This window comes from Microtus ochrogaster, unplaced genomic scaffold, assembly GCF_000317375.1.
Source record: "Microtus ochrogaster isolate Prairie Vole_2 unplaced genomic scaffold, MicOch1.0 UNK2, whole genome shotgun sequence".
Lineage (NCBI taxonomy): Eukaryota > Metazoa > Chordata > Mammalia > Rodentia > Cricetidae > Microtus > Microtus ochrogaster.
Genome location: NW_004949100.1, coordinates 25336430 through 25350345, shown reverse-complemented (window position 1 = coordinate 25350345; position 13916 = coordinate 25336430).

Here is a 13916-nt window from a genome sequence, read left to right as displayed (position 1 = left end):
CCACCCACCTATGTTCTAAGCTATGAGCCCAAGCAGTTTGTTTATTACTTAACCAATGAAATCAACAGATTGCTATATGACACTCCCACATCAAATTGAAACTTTTAGAAGTGAATTTAGATTGCTTTAAAATTGAAATATAATGGTATTTTCCACTTATAAAATTAACTGGGTCTCATACATTGGAAATCAAAAAAAATCATAATGATTAAAGTAATAATAGACCCAAGCACACACACACACACACACAAAAAAAGCCAAATTGTAAAAAGACCCTTTCAGAGAGTGGATAGAAATATTCCAGGGAAAGAAAATTGAGTGAAGAATCTAACACATTTAGTGGTCAATAAATACTTTAGGAATTAATAATAAATGACTGTGGTCTTAATATTTAGAGAAATAGAGCAGAATGTAAACTATGCTGCAGAGTATAAAAGTTTTTTATACTCTACTTACTTAAAAATTAAATCAACTAAGTACCTGGATCAGATCAACTAGCACCAAAGAAGCTCACTGTTAGCCAGTAAATTCCTTCAGAAGTGATAGTCCCAGGTAAGGAAAAGGAATCAGCACCTGTGTCTAAAGTTAAGGACATTCTAGGAGATTCAAGAGAGCGCCAGTGATGGAGGCTCTGTCTTTCTTTCCACTGACTGTAGCATCCATCACCACCCACACAGGTTTCATCTGAGAGCTGCAGCAGGAGGCAACTTTATCTTTCTCCACATGCCTTAAATACGTTGTTTCAAACACATATAAAATTAAAATCATCTAGGAGAAAAGAAAGGCATTATCTGAAAGGGACACCGAAGAGGCTTCTGTGGGTTGGGGAGTGAGGATATGGCTCAGATCAAAGCCTATTGTGCAATCATGAGGACCTGGCTTCAGATCCCCAGGATCCATGTAAAAAGCCTTTTGTAGTGTGACACACTTATTATGACCTCCGTTTTGCAGGTGGTGGAAGGTGAGGGCCTAGAGCATTACAGCCAGTCTAGCTAAATTAGAACCAGTAAGTTCTGCGTAGCTTACCTCTGGCCTCCAAGTGTACACACATGCATGGGAAAACAATGCCCAACAAAACAACAAATCAGAGGGCTTTCTGGGTTACTGATGATGATCTATTATTTGATCCAGGTAGTTGCATCCATGTGTCTCTTTGTGACAATACACTAAACATGTACTTAAGCTTTGTGCACAATGACATGGTTATGTCATGCTTCAATAAAATGTTTACTTTTAAAACTGCTTAGGAATATAGAAGATGGTCTTAGTGTACATGTAATAATGGTTGATTGCTTCAAGCAGGCAAGCGTAAGAGTGACTTCTGTTCATTACTGCTACTAGGTTCCTTGACTTCCCCTTTGATGTTTCTTCATCCACTGTGAGATGATTGACATTTAGTTCTTTTCAGAACACTACCATATTGCTTTCTTACCTGTCATCAGTCTCACCTTGTTGTGTGCATAAATCTACATACATTTGATAAAGGGTATGGCATTGCACACAGCCAAGCCTCAATAAGTGAGGTCATATTGTGTATAATGACATTTCAGTAAAAATTAGATGTATGTACCATGGTGACCCCACAAGATTGTGTTGCCTAGGCATATCATAGATATCTTGTTGTAACCATATTAATTTGTGCAAATACACTCTATGATGTTTGCACAGTGACTAAATTACCTAAGGATATATTTCCCAGAGGGAAACTATTATTAGATAGCATATAAATATACTCATCACAAAAAGAATGGAATCTGATGGAACAAAAGAATAGCGTGCTCAAAGGGTAATGAGCAAAAAAACTCCCAAGAGAAGGTGGCATGGGGATAAGGGTAGGAAATAAAAAGGAAGTTTACTGATCACTAGAGGGAAGCAGAGGATTCTGAAAGACAAAATTAGAATGTATTCCACATTGATTTCTATAATGTATTTATATCTATCTATTTACCTATCTATCTTCTATCTATGTATCTATATATCTACAGATCTATCTATCTATCTATCTTCTATCTATATATCATCTATCTATGTATCTATATATCTACAGATCTATGTATCATCTATCTATCTATCTATCTATCTATCTATCTATCTATCTATCTATCTATCTACCCTTCCTCTCTCTGGTAAGAAGAACAGTTCCTCCTACCCTCAAAATATCCATATCCTAATGTACAGACTTTGCGAATGTGTTATACAGCATAAAGATTGTATCCAGAATGAAGGCCTGTACCAGCATCTGCTGGCCTCAAAAGAGTATTTAGGAATATTGGATGAATCCAATGTGTCCAGAGACCTTAAAGGTCAAATAGGCAGCAGGAAATAAATCAAAAGAAAGAGGAATGATGATAAAATCCAAAGCGTGTCTTGGATTGGCTGGTTTTGCAGATGGGGACAGAGCCATGAACCAGTCCAGAAGCAAAGGTCCTCTCTAGATGCTGAAGAGGGGGTATTTCCTTAGAGTGTCCTAGAGAGAACACAACCCATGTGAAACCTTGATTTTAGTTTAACAAAATCCACATTGGAGCATTAATCTCCAAAACTACAGAATAACACATTTGTATTGCTTGTATGGCTAGGGTCACTTAGCATGTCTGCAGCTCCGAGCTGGCTGGCTCACACAGAATGAACCACAACATCCCTCTCAGGTGAAATCTATTCACACCTACTCATTTCCCTTAGCACAGCTAAACTTACTGTCTGCTCACACTTTCACACTTGGGTATTTCGGGCAAAATCCCCGATAATGTAGAAACATGGGGAGAGAAGACTGTGTGACCCCCTGCATTGGAGAGTAGTCATTGACATGTCCTAATACTTTGGAGGAAATACATGCACCTGGAGTCAGAATTAATATATGTTCTGCAAAGAAAAATGATATTTAGCCATTGTTAAGAGCTGGTTACAACTCAAACAATGTAATATGCCTTAGATTAGAGTTTTCAGTTCTTTAAGGAGAAAAATGTCTTCCCAACACAGAGAAATTTTGAAATCCTATTCCTATTGATTTCACTTTCCTTGGAAATCATTTTGTATTATCTAGTAATAAAAATCATCATTAGCCTCCCTGAACCTCCTTACATAGTGTCTCCATGTGACTACCTGGCCCTCCCTAACCAGCCCCATGAAGCTGTTCCACATCCCATTCCAGTGAGGGAAGATGCCTACTGACAAATAAAGCCAAAATTCAGAAGGTCAGGGAGGGCATGGCCTCGGGATAACTCTCTTCCCTGCCACCGGAAGCCTTAAAAAAAAGGTAGTGTTTCTGCACGAGCTAAAGCATCACAGCAGACTGAGAAAGGCCTGCTCTCTTACAGACTGCGTGCACACAGGGAAGTGCATACAGTCCACATTAAAACTCTTTTTACTTCTCCCTCAGAGATATATTGTCATGTGTATCAAAGCTTTCAGAAAATTGGAACGTTTGTGCAAAGGCAGCAAAACCCCTTAAAGTAAAATACCAGTGTTTCTCACTACTAACACTTACCATTGTGAGATGAAACAATGAGGTCCCCACTATGTCCCTTCCACTCCACAGTGAGGCCAGAGTTGACGAATGGGAAGACTGTGATGTAAATGGAGGATGGTGAGGACATCACAGACTTCTTACCTCCCAGGCCCTTGGGTAGCAGAATAAGCTTAGAGATGTTACCACCACACACTGTAACACAGGAGAAACAGAAGCTAACTGCTTCAGTTTTTCATTGGTGCATCCTGCCTCACCCCACACGCTCAGAAGTAACAACTGTAGGAGGAGGGGCCATTCAGCCCCCCCCCAAATCACACAAATACTATAGTAATTAAATTACTGACTGCTTGGCCCATTAGCTCTAGCTTTTTATCAGCTAACTATTACATCTTAATTTAACCCATTTCTAGTAATCTGTGTATCACCGCAAGGTCACGGCCTACCAGGAAAGTTTCAGTGAGTCTTTCTCTGGTGGGGGCTACATGGCTTCTCTCCTACACCGCCTCTTTTCTCCCAGCATTCAGTTTAGTCCCCCCCCCACACACACCTACGTTCTGTCTATCAACAGGCCAAGGCAGTTTCTTTATTTAAAAAATGGTATTCATGGCTTACAGAGGGGAATCCCATATCACACTACTCTGCAGTTTCGGGTATTTTGCTTTTTGAACATAAATGTGAATCATAAACCAGAATCTTAACATTTCCTTTGTCTCAGAGCCTTGGAGTTTATCCAGTATTTTGCATGCTTTGGTATTATACTTCCTGTCACTCAACCCTGCCAGTACATGGCTAGCAACAGCCCCACGTTTTTCATTTTATGAATCTTATGCATAGACTTTGTATGCAAGTAAATCAGTCCATCTTGGTTCTGTTTATTTAATTTTACAGAAGTCTTTTAAAAACAATCTCCAAAATGGTAATAGAACTGTTGTTATTTTTTTTCTCATAAATTACATTTTCAGCATGTTTTTGATCAACAATTGCAAACTGTTTGAGGTTGTGTTGTAAGTCTTTACTCTCATTGCTAAATAATAAACAACAAGTGAATGAATAAATAAGTAACTCAAGGAACAGTGGAATTTTAGATGCTGAAAAGTGGGTCAGGTAAATGGAAAAATCACACAGGGACAGCGATGATTTACCTGGTGTGTTAAGTAGGACAAGGAAAGAAAGCAGGGGCTAGTGGCACTGAAGGGGTATTCTGGCTGTGGGCCATTTGTAATTCTAAGGAATGGACAAACATGCTTCTCCCACTATAACATACTGGGGGACTTATACTTAATTTTTTTCTTATTATGTTATTTGAAGGACAAACTCATTCTTCAATGAAATTGCTTCAGGGCCTAAGGGCTCATGTAACTTGTTTAATCGTGATTGTTATTTGATAGCTAACCTGGTAATCACACTATCAAAAGTTGGATGATTATCCAGGAGCCACACTAAGCAAAGGCCTTTGAAGGCTAGATTGACAAAAACCTAACACTGTTCTATAATAACTTGGTCTTGAATTTCAGCAGTGGTGGATTTTTGTTTTCTAGTCTCAGTATTAACAGAAGAAAACAACAACAGCAAACCCCAGCAGCTGTTAAGCTAACAGATGTTTGAAGTAAATCTGGATAAGGTTCTCAGCCTGTATAGAGAAGTCTGTCTGTCCTTAAGAAGAACCCATCCTTCTCAAACAGGCATGAATCACAACTGCTGCCTGAGCGAAAGAAACAAAATGGCTTCTTGGGCACCATTGTTGCAGGAGGGAGGGGACAGGGTAGTGGACATGTAGGAATAAGAGGTCAAAGGGCAAAACAGGAGCGCAGAGGCCAAACAGGAAGTAGGCTGCTAAGTTCATTAGATAGTGGCTCGTCCAGTCTGAGCACTTGGACTTACTTCCTCCTTAAAGCCTTCCCCAAAATAGCTTTCATCTTCTGAAAGCACATGATAGGAATGTGTCTGGAAAAGCAGGTGCCTGACCTGTGATGCTAAATTTCCTAGGCCTTGAGAGCAGCCTGTGGAGAGGGAGAAGTCCATGCAACATGCTACACTTGCCCTGGATTCTACAAATAGAGACTTTCTCTCACCCTATCTCTCCCTCCCACTTCCCCTCAAATGCTGCTCATGGAGTTCCTGCCTGTGTGTTCCATTTGAATATCCCTCTCGCTATTGGTTGTCTTTATTCCCCTTTACAACTTCTTCTGCTCCTTTAAAAAATATGAGTACAGCTCATTTGATCCCAGTCTCCCACTCAGCTCCAGGCTTTCTTGTAAGAAACACAGTGCCCAGATGCCCAGGGCTGCCAAGCATGGGAGCAGATCCTCTAGCAGAAACACTGGACACATGTCCCATTCACCATAGTCACCATACACTATCACACAAATTACATTCTACATACATACATACACACACACACACACACACACACACACACACACACACACATCACCACATAGCCCATCACAAAAATAGCACACTCAGTATGTACTACGTACAAATATCTTACACACATACAGATACTACACACACATGTATCAGACACACAAGAAGCATATATATAATTAGCATATACCACATACATTATGGTACACATGTTACATGCTACATGTATGCACACCACACATCACAGACATGATATATTTTATACACATCACACACATACATACACACACACCACACCACACCATAGCAGACTCAGGATTTACCTTGAGCCTTACCGCACTACACCACACTGTCATTTTGCAATAAGAAGTGGCAAGAAGGAGTTCCCAATCCCTAAGACCCCTTTCATTTCTGTATCTGCGCGATTTGTCTCTTTTTTGCTATTTATATAAATAAGGTTTTTTTTATCATGTTTATGTAGATTGAGTTAAACAGAAAATTTACCAGGACTTACTTATGTTTTTAAGAAAGATTATGAATGAAATGAGCCTACAAGTCTAAAGCACACTCAGTATTTTTTCTTGTCAATTCTTGTGGAACTCCTGGCTATGAGGATGAGGTGCATTCTTTGAGTTGCCTGCTATAGGAAGCAATGCTGGGGGTGGAGGAAAGCTGGAAATAGGTCTGGAATAAGAAGGGGCTATAGAGGCTCCCAATCTAAGCAGATCCTCAGAGATCAAAACCTTTTGCCCACAACTAGGCTATAGTCCAACATGAGCTTCATGTGTTGGAGAACTAAGCTGGTAGAGTGACTCATGACCCTCTTGGTGGCAGGGAACAGGCTTATCTGAGGCTTCAGGGATAGTACAGGAAGAGTCCCAACAGCCAACAACCACGTTTCAGGAGAGGGTGGCTTTCCTGGACAGGGACGAGCAAAGCAGAACTGTTGGTGCTCATGTTCCACGTCTATGGTCACACCCATGATGCTCCCAATGAGCTTATGTCCCAATGGAGGCTGTATTCATTCTTTTCCTCTTTTAGCCTGTGCCCTCCACACAGTAATAGTTCACTGGTAGAATCCGCCGCTGACTGCTGGTCAGCTCTCATTCTGAGCAGACCAATTACCCAAGCTGCTATGTGCTTATGAGGGACAGACTTGAGCTTCGTTTTTATAAACCAAGTTTTGTAGGTTTTTTTTTCAGTTTTAATACTTAAGAAAGCATGGTAATACTCTAGCTAATATGACACTAGGAATACTTTGAAGTGATCTACCTAGAAATATCCAGAATTCTCATAAAACAGTAAGCTACTTCAGACTCTACTCTCATGATAAATGCACTTTATTTATAGTACAGTTGCAGTTCTTTTATTTTTTTCAAGACGACATGAATCATGGCATTAGATTTTTTTAATGTAAAATGCACTGGAAACTATAACATATACTTAACAAAATTACCCAGTGTGTTTCCTGTGAATGGTACCCAACTCCCTTTCTCTTCTGTCTGACAAGAGTGCTGTTGCCCAGAGAATCATCACTTTCCTTGTATTTGACTGAAGACAGACAGGGATGCTGGGTTTCCTAAGGGACGGTCTTCAGTTCATCCAATGTGATATCACCTTAAAGATGATTGTGGCAATTTGTTTTCCTAGTGCTGTGAAATTACATGCTTTCCCCAGAAATTCAGGCCACATTTGTAGAGATGTCTTTTGTGTGCCTTTTATTATTGTAAAGAGGTGGCCCATTTTAAAATTTAAAACTACAGAAAACACAAAAAAGAAAACTAGAATCATATCTGATTTGTCAAGAAATGAAGGAAAATGATTCCTTCTCCCTCTTCTCGGTATTATTGAAATAAGAATATATGGTTTGAAATCACTCACGATCTTAAAACTCAAGGCTAACTATTGATAATGTTCAGTGTTGTACCTAATCACACACCGTGCCTTCTTTTAATGCTCCATCCACACACTGTACAGTAGAGTGTTGTCTTTTAAGCATCTTATTGTCCATGTATTGCTGAAACTGTCCCTTTAATTTTGAGCTTAAGTGGACTTTTAAAGATCTGAAGATTATGTATTTGCTTATTAAAGGTCCACATCATTGTATAATGGCTATCGCTTGAATACAAATTATTCAATAAAAAACAGAACAGATGAGAGGAAGATTCTGATAAAATTTACATTTTCTCTGACTTGTATAACCTCTGGCAGATGATTCTCAACTTACTATAGTTAGACTTCAGATTTTCCACATTTTCTGTGGGGTAAAAGCAATAAACATTCAGCAGAAACTTCACTGTAAATATTAGGATATTTACCAGAACTAAAAATTAACAACATAACCCTCTCTGGGTGCTGGGTTGAGCACCAACCAACAACTCATACCCAGTCACATGATCTCAAACAACAACAACAATAACAAAAGATGGATCCCCTACAGTGTGCTGTGTCACTAAGCTAGATGAATGCTGTGTGGATATTAAAATACACATTGAATTGATGGTATTTTTCTCTTTGGATCGGCTCATCAAGGTTGATGTCCATTATAAAAGGGAAAGGACTTGTATATGTGCAAACGTTCGCGTACATATATACAAATGTACATTATCATTTCCATCTACTTTGCATTTTCTTATTGTGCTTATTGCCTGTGACAGAATACTGGAAATCATTTATCTATCCCCCCAAATCTTATCACCACCCCCTCATCCCAAAGTAGAGGTACTCCATGAGGACAAGGACTTGAATACCCTCTTTTTATCCACTCTAGAATCTAGAATTGTGCCTGATACAAACAACAACTCTTCAGCAGAGTGCTGGGTGAGGAGAATTTTGGCCATCCTTTAAGTTAGCATTATCAGTTAAATTAACATAGCCTAAAGCCATATCAAAAAAGAAAAATCTCAATTGCCTAATTGTCTATCACATTGTAAGTATGGTTTTAAGGGATTTTTTTATTGTCTTAATTAGTTAAGGATGGCCCAGCCCACTATGAGCAACACCATCCCTAGGCAGGTGACTCTGGAAATTATAAGAAAGCCAGCTAAACATCAGCCTTAAACAAGGCAGCAAGCAGTGTTCCTCCGTGGTTTCTGCTTCAAGATTTGTCTCTGAATTCCTGCCCCAACACTTCTGAACGATGCACTATGACCTAAAAGTGTAAAGCAAAGAAACTTTAAGTTGGTTTTAGTCAGTGTTTTATTTATTATACAGTAACAGAGAATAGAGCAGCCACATGTATATCTATGTGAAGACAGTCATCTCTTGATCACCATAAGGGAATGGGTCTTGAATCCCCTTGAAAATATTAAAATCCACAGATGCTCAATCCCTTAAATAAACTGTCACAGCATTTCCCATGACATGCCATATATTTCTGTATTCCTAGTATCATATATAGATTCATTATAATCCCCAATATAATACAAATGTATGATTAGTTATTATGCTGCATTGTTTGGGGAGCTGTGGTAAGGAAAATATTTGTCCGTTTTCAGCACAAGAATAAATGTTTTGAAACATCTTTAAAGTAAATTTGAATCTGTACATGTGGAACTTTTGGACACAAAGGGTCAGTGGTGTGTGTGTGTGTGTTTATGAATATACTGCTAACTAGCATGTATATACCTTTAAATATCACAAAGAATTGTTCCAAGGAATGAACCGAAGAAGGCATCTTAAATTGATTGGAAAAACTCTAAATGTCTCTGCAACAAAAAATTATTTGCTCTGTTGTCAGAGAAGGGTTATTAGAGGAGGCTGTTAGGCCAAAGGCTGAACATTGGAGGAAAAGGTAAAGTTTGGCCAGGCAGAGAAGGCAGACCTGGTGAAATAAACAGAAAAGGTCAAATGCATACCGCAGGCAGTTCCTGATTGCTGTTTGCAGAGAGAGAGAGAGAGAGAGAGAGAGAGAGAGAGAGAGGAAGAGAGAGAGAGAGAGAGGACAGACATCTTTTCCCACTCCAACTACAAGCTTACTGTAAATTAAGGTATCTCTCATTCTAATTATCACTGAAATCCCGGAAGTTCAAGCCCGTGGCGCTCCCAGGCCTAAGGCCAGTGTGTTTAATCTAATGACCACATTAGTGATTCCCTGAGCTGGCTCTGTCGTGGGTTTAGAGCAAGGACATATGTGCGACACTTAAGGTAGCATAATTGCCCTCCTATCCCTACTTCCTTTAGAGGATAAACAGGAATTTTACGTCCTATACCCTCAGCTTCTCGTCATCTGTCCCACACACGATTATAACTGTGTTTGGCATGTTGAAAGTAAAACACGCATATTCACAAAGTTTACATGCACGTTCCTATGTGGGGCAGGTGCTTTCCAGTCAGTCACCCCACTGTCGCAAAAGTGATTAATATCCAAACAGGGAGTGTTTCCAATAGCTGTTATTTCATCAGCAATGCTTTTTTTTTTTTTTAATTCCACGTGGTACTATTGCCGCTGGGCTGTGTGTAAGCCAACCTTCAAGGCTGGTGAGCACACCTTCCATCCAGCTTGGACTCCATCAAACTAAGCTTCTGTAAACAGACATCAATTACAACTCTTTTGAAGGAGTTTAAAATGTAATCCAGCAGGGCTGCTTAACTAGATGAATCCCAGGAAGTGATCTCTGGTGAATTAATAGCGCGGTGTGCAGATGAGTCGCTATGACTCTGAGTTAATGACTGGAGAAGATCAAATTAATTACAAGTGTCTCCAAGGAGTTTTCTGGAGGAATTCTCCCTTATCAGTGGAAGTCCGTTTAACCCTTCATGTTCAAAAGCCCATACATTTTCTAATTGCTGAGATATCAAATAATAACAGGAAGAAAAAGGTGTCTGTCTTCTCCTTGGAAGTGTAGGTTTCAGATGTATCAAAGCATCCCTCCCCACCGGGAGGGAGAATTCTTGTGAAGACCGATTCACCAGGCCCTTTTCAGAGGCTGGAACCCAGCTGAGTTTGTGTTTGACCCACCATCTGAATTCCCTTGGCAAGGAGCCACAGGAGATTTTAATGACGGTTTTATAGTTAAAATGTATCCAAGAAAGAACTTTAATTGGGTTTGGAGGATAGCCATATGAACAGGGTCAGATATGAGTGTGTGCTGATCAGGATACAGGGTTCAAATGGATGATCAACATGACTGCATCCTATGAGGGTGCAATAAAGGCTGAACATCCCTAATTGAAGACTCCAAGATCCAAAATGCTTCAAAATCTGATTACTAACATAACTCCTAACTTGGAAAATTCCATAGCTGACTTCATGCGATGGATCACAATCACAACATAAGCTCACTGAAAACACAGCATAAAAATTAACCTTCTGGTTAAATGTATAGGATGGATGTGAAAGTAATGAATTTTATTTTTATACTAGGGTCCCATTCCCTCCCTAATATCTCATTATAACACAGAGACATGAACAGTGAAACCATTTTGCATTGCACATACAGGATAGGAGATTACAAGATGAGAATTTTCACAAAAGCTGCTGAAGAAGCCAACTGGTCCAGCCAGCCACAGCTAGACCACACTCAGGCCACACTTTCTGCTCCATCCGTCAGGTTCTGCAAGAATTACCCTTATCCCAGCCCTGGCTTTGGCTCTCTGCACTTCCCAGTAGTAATTTTTTTTGAAGTGAAGAGTCTATAATTTATGATAAGCTGCCTTTAACTTTATTATCATTATGCTGAAAAAAAATTAATGGTTACTAATGGCAGTAAGCTTGCTGAATAGCATAATAAAAGTAAGAAGGCCAAAATGCAAAAATCTAAAAATCAAATTGGAAATAAGAAGTAAATGACAATATGTGGATAAGACAGCCTTGCACACACAGACATACACAAGGTCATATTGTGACAAAAATAAAGAGTTTTCCTCCTGGACCCTCAACTCTTCAAATACAGCAGTGTCATTTTCTAAAGTCTTCCTACCTCTGAGCACCTGCTCTTCACCATTTGTAGAACGATCTATGATAGCCATGCTTTTGATTTTGAATGTGTGAATTTAGTAAGAATATAGAAAGCCAAAGTGAATGAATAAATAGCAAGAGTTAGATAAGTAGACAGACAGACAGACTGGGAAGCCCCTCGAGGACGCTAGTGGGAGCTCTTGGTTGAGAAAGTCTCAGAAGAGGATTTCAAGTGAAAGAACAAATAGCAGAGATAGATAATGTCACTGAATTGGGTACTCATAACATCCAGCAGAAATGGACTGGGGAAGTTGAGGCAGCCAGCTAGAGACCCTGGTTGAGTTTCACCTCCAGACAAAAGCTTCCTATGACTGAACTTCCAGCTTCTTTTATGTCAGGGAGTAAACGGCATCCTTTGCGGGAAATGGATTATTAAACTATAGCTGTTTCCAAGGACGTTTTCACTGCTGGTCTGTGTTGGTGTTCTCTTCCCTTTCTGTCACAGAGTTAGAGGACGGTCCATCGCCAGGGACGCTGCATTAGAGGATGCTTTGAGACAAACATGTTTGAGTCTGAAGTGTGGGGTGTATCAGCCTGCTTCAGAGCCAGCTTCCTAGTTAGCTCATACAGCACCTGTGTTCAGGGCATGAGTTAATGCATGTGCACTAAACAAGCCACATATCGGACCTGGTAAGGCAGCAGGTGCCCCAGACCTGTTGCTTGTCATTGCACATCCTGCAAAGGTCCATTTTGTGCCCAGTCCCCATCACATTCTGAATTTGCATAGCATTAATAAGCACTCCATTTTCAAAAAAAATATGTCTAACTGATAAGCAATAGTGTGTTTTTATTTAAACTTCTGCTTTAAATGAGAGCATGCTGTTAATCAGAATTAGAAGTATGATAGCACTATAATCCCCATGTCTTTTTTTTAACATATTATTCTCAATGCAAAGTTTTTCCTATTCCTAGCCCCTTGTCTCTTTGTGAGTTTGAAATAATTGTTCTAACGAGTCATGCACAGCTTGCTTGTAGGTAGAATCTGTATGTCCAGAGTGTGTGATCCACAAAGTGTATCCTGTCGCAAAGCTGAACTTCTTGGCATGAATTCCAGAATGAACTAGCTTTTGGAGACTTCCTCAGTTTCTGGCCCTGCAATAACATGCTGTGGTTTTTTTTTTTCTTTTTATGTGTCTTCTGCATAGGGAGATGTAGCAGCAGAGTGTGAAAGTCATGGCGTCACATGCTAGAGTGGCTGATTTTGTTGCCGCTGCAAAGTCCATCAAAGAAAATGGAAAGTAGATAAAATAAAATCACATTGCCCATTCCGCACTCACCTGAGCTGGCATGGCGATGCACAGACACTAATTGGAGCCGGTTCATATCTGCCCGGTGTTATCTTTCTGAGTACTCAGCCTTCGGAAGCGATCGTACAAAACATGACAGGGCGATGGCTGACACCAGGGAAAGAACAGGAGTCTGGGAAGTACCCAGGTGAAAGGTGCTTGATGACTTTCTGCTAGGTTTTTTTTTTCAAGCAGAGAAAGAGAACAGTTGTTAAGTTGCTCAAGCAGAAGGGTGCAGAGGGCACTCCAAATGGCAGTGTTTAAAAGGCTCCTTTGTCACTTTGTGTTCCCTTAGAATAATACGTGGGGGGCAGGAAAGCTAACGCAGGGCCAACCGGGCACAGTGAAGCACTGCCCTGACCCAGTGTGACTCTCAGATGTTCTGCCAGACCTTGCGTTCCGGAAAACTCTTTTGATGATGATCTCAGCTGTAAACCTTAAATCTACTTTACATAGACATCCAAATAACATTTTATACAGAGTCACACACTGCGTTGTCCAGGAATGCAACTGTGACTGGCGTCAGAGGAGAGCTGGTCTTTGTTTAGTTCATGGTTCCGGATGTCAGCTCCTGTGTTGCTGTGGTGTTTGAACTGTCATCTCCATGCACCTAGGTTCTTCTCCTTCTCATTTCTCGTTTCTGCTAGAACTGCCACTAAGACTTCCACTATAGTCACATCTAGCTTTTCACAGATGGGAAAGGGTTCTTTTATTTTTTTTTTTTTAAAAAAATCATCTTTTTCAGCCGGGCGATGGTGGCGCACGCCTTTAATCCCAGCACTCGGGAGGCAGAGGCAGGCAGATCTCTGTGAGTTCGAGACCAGCCTGGTCTACA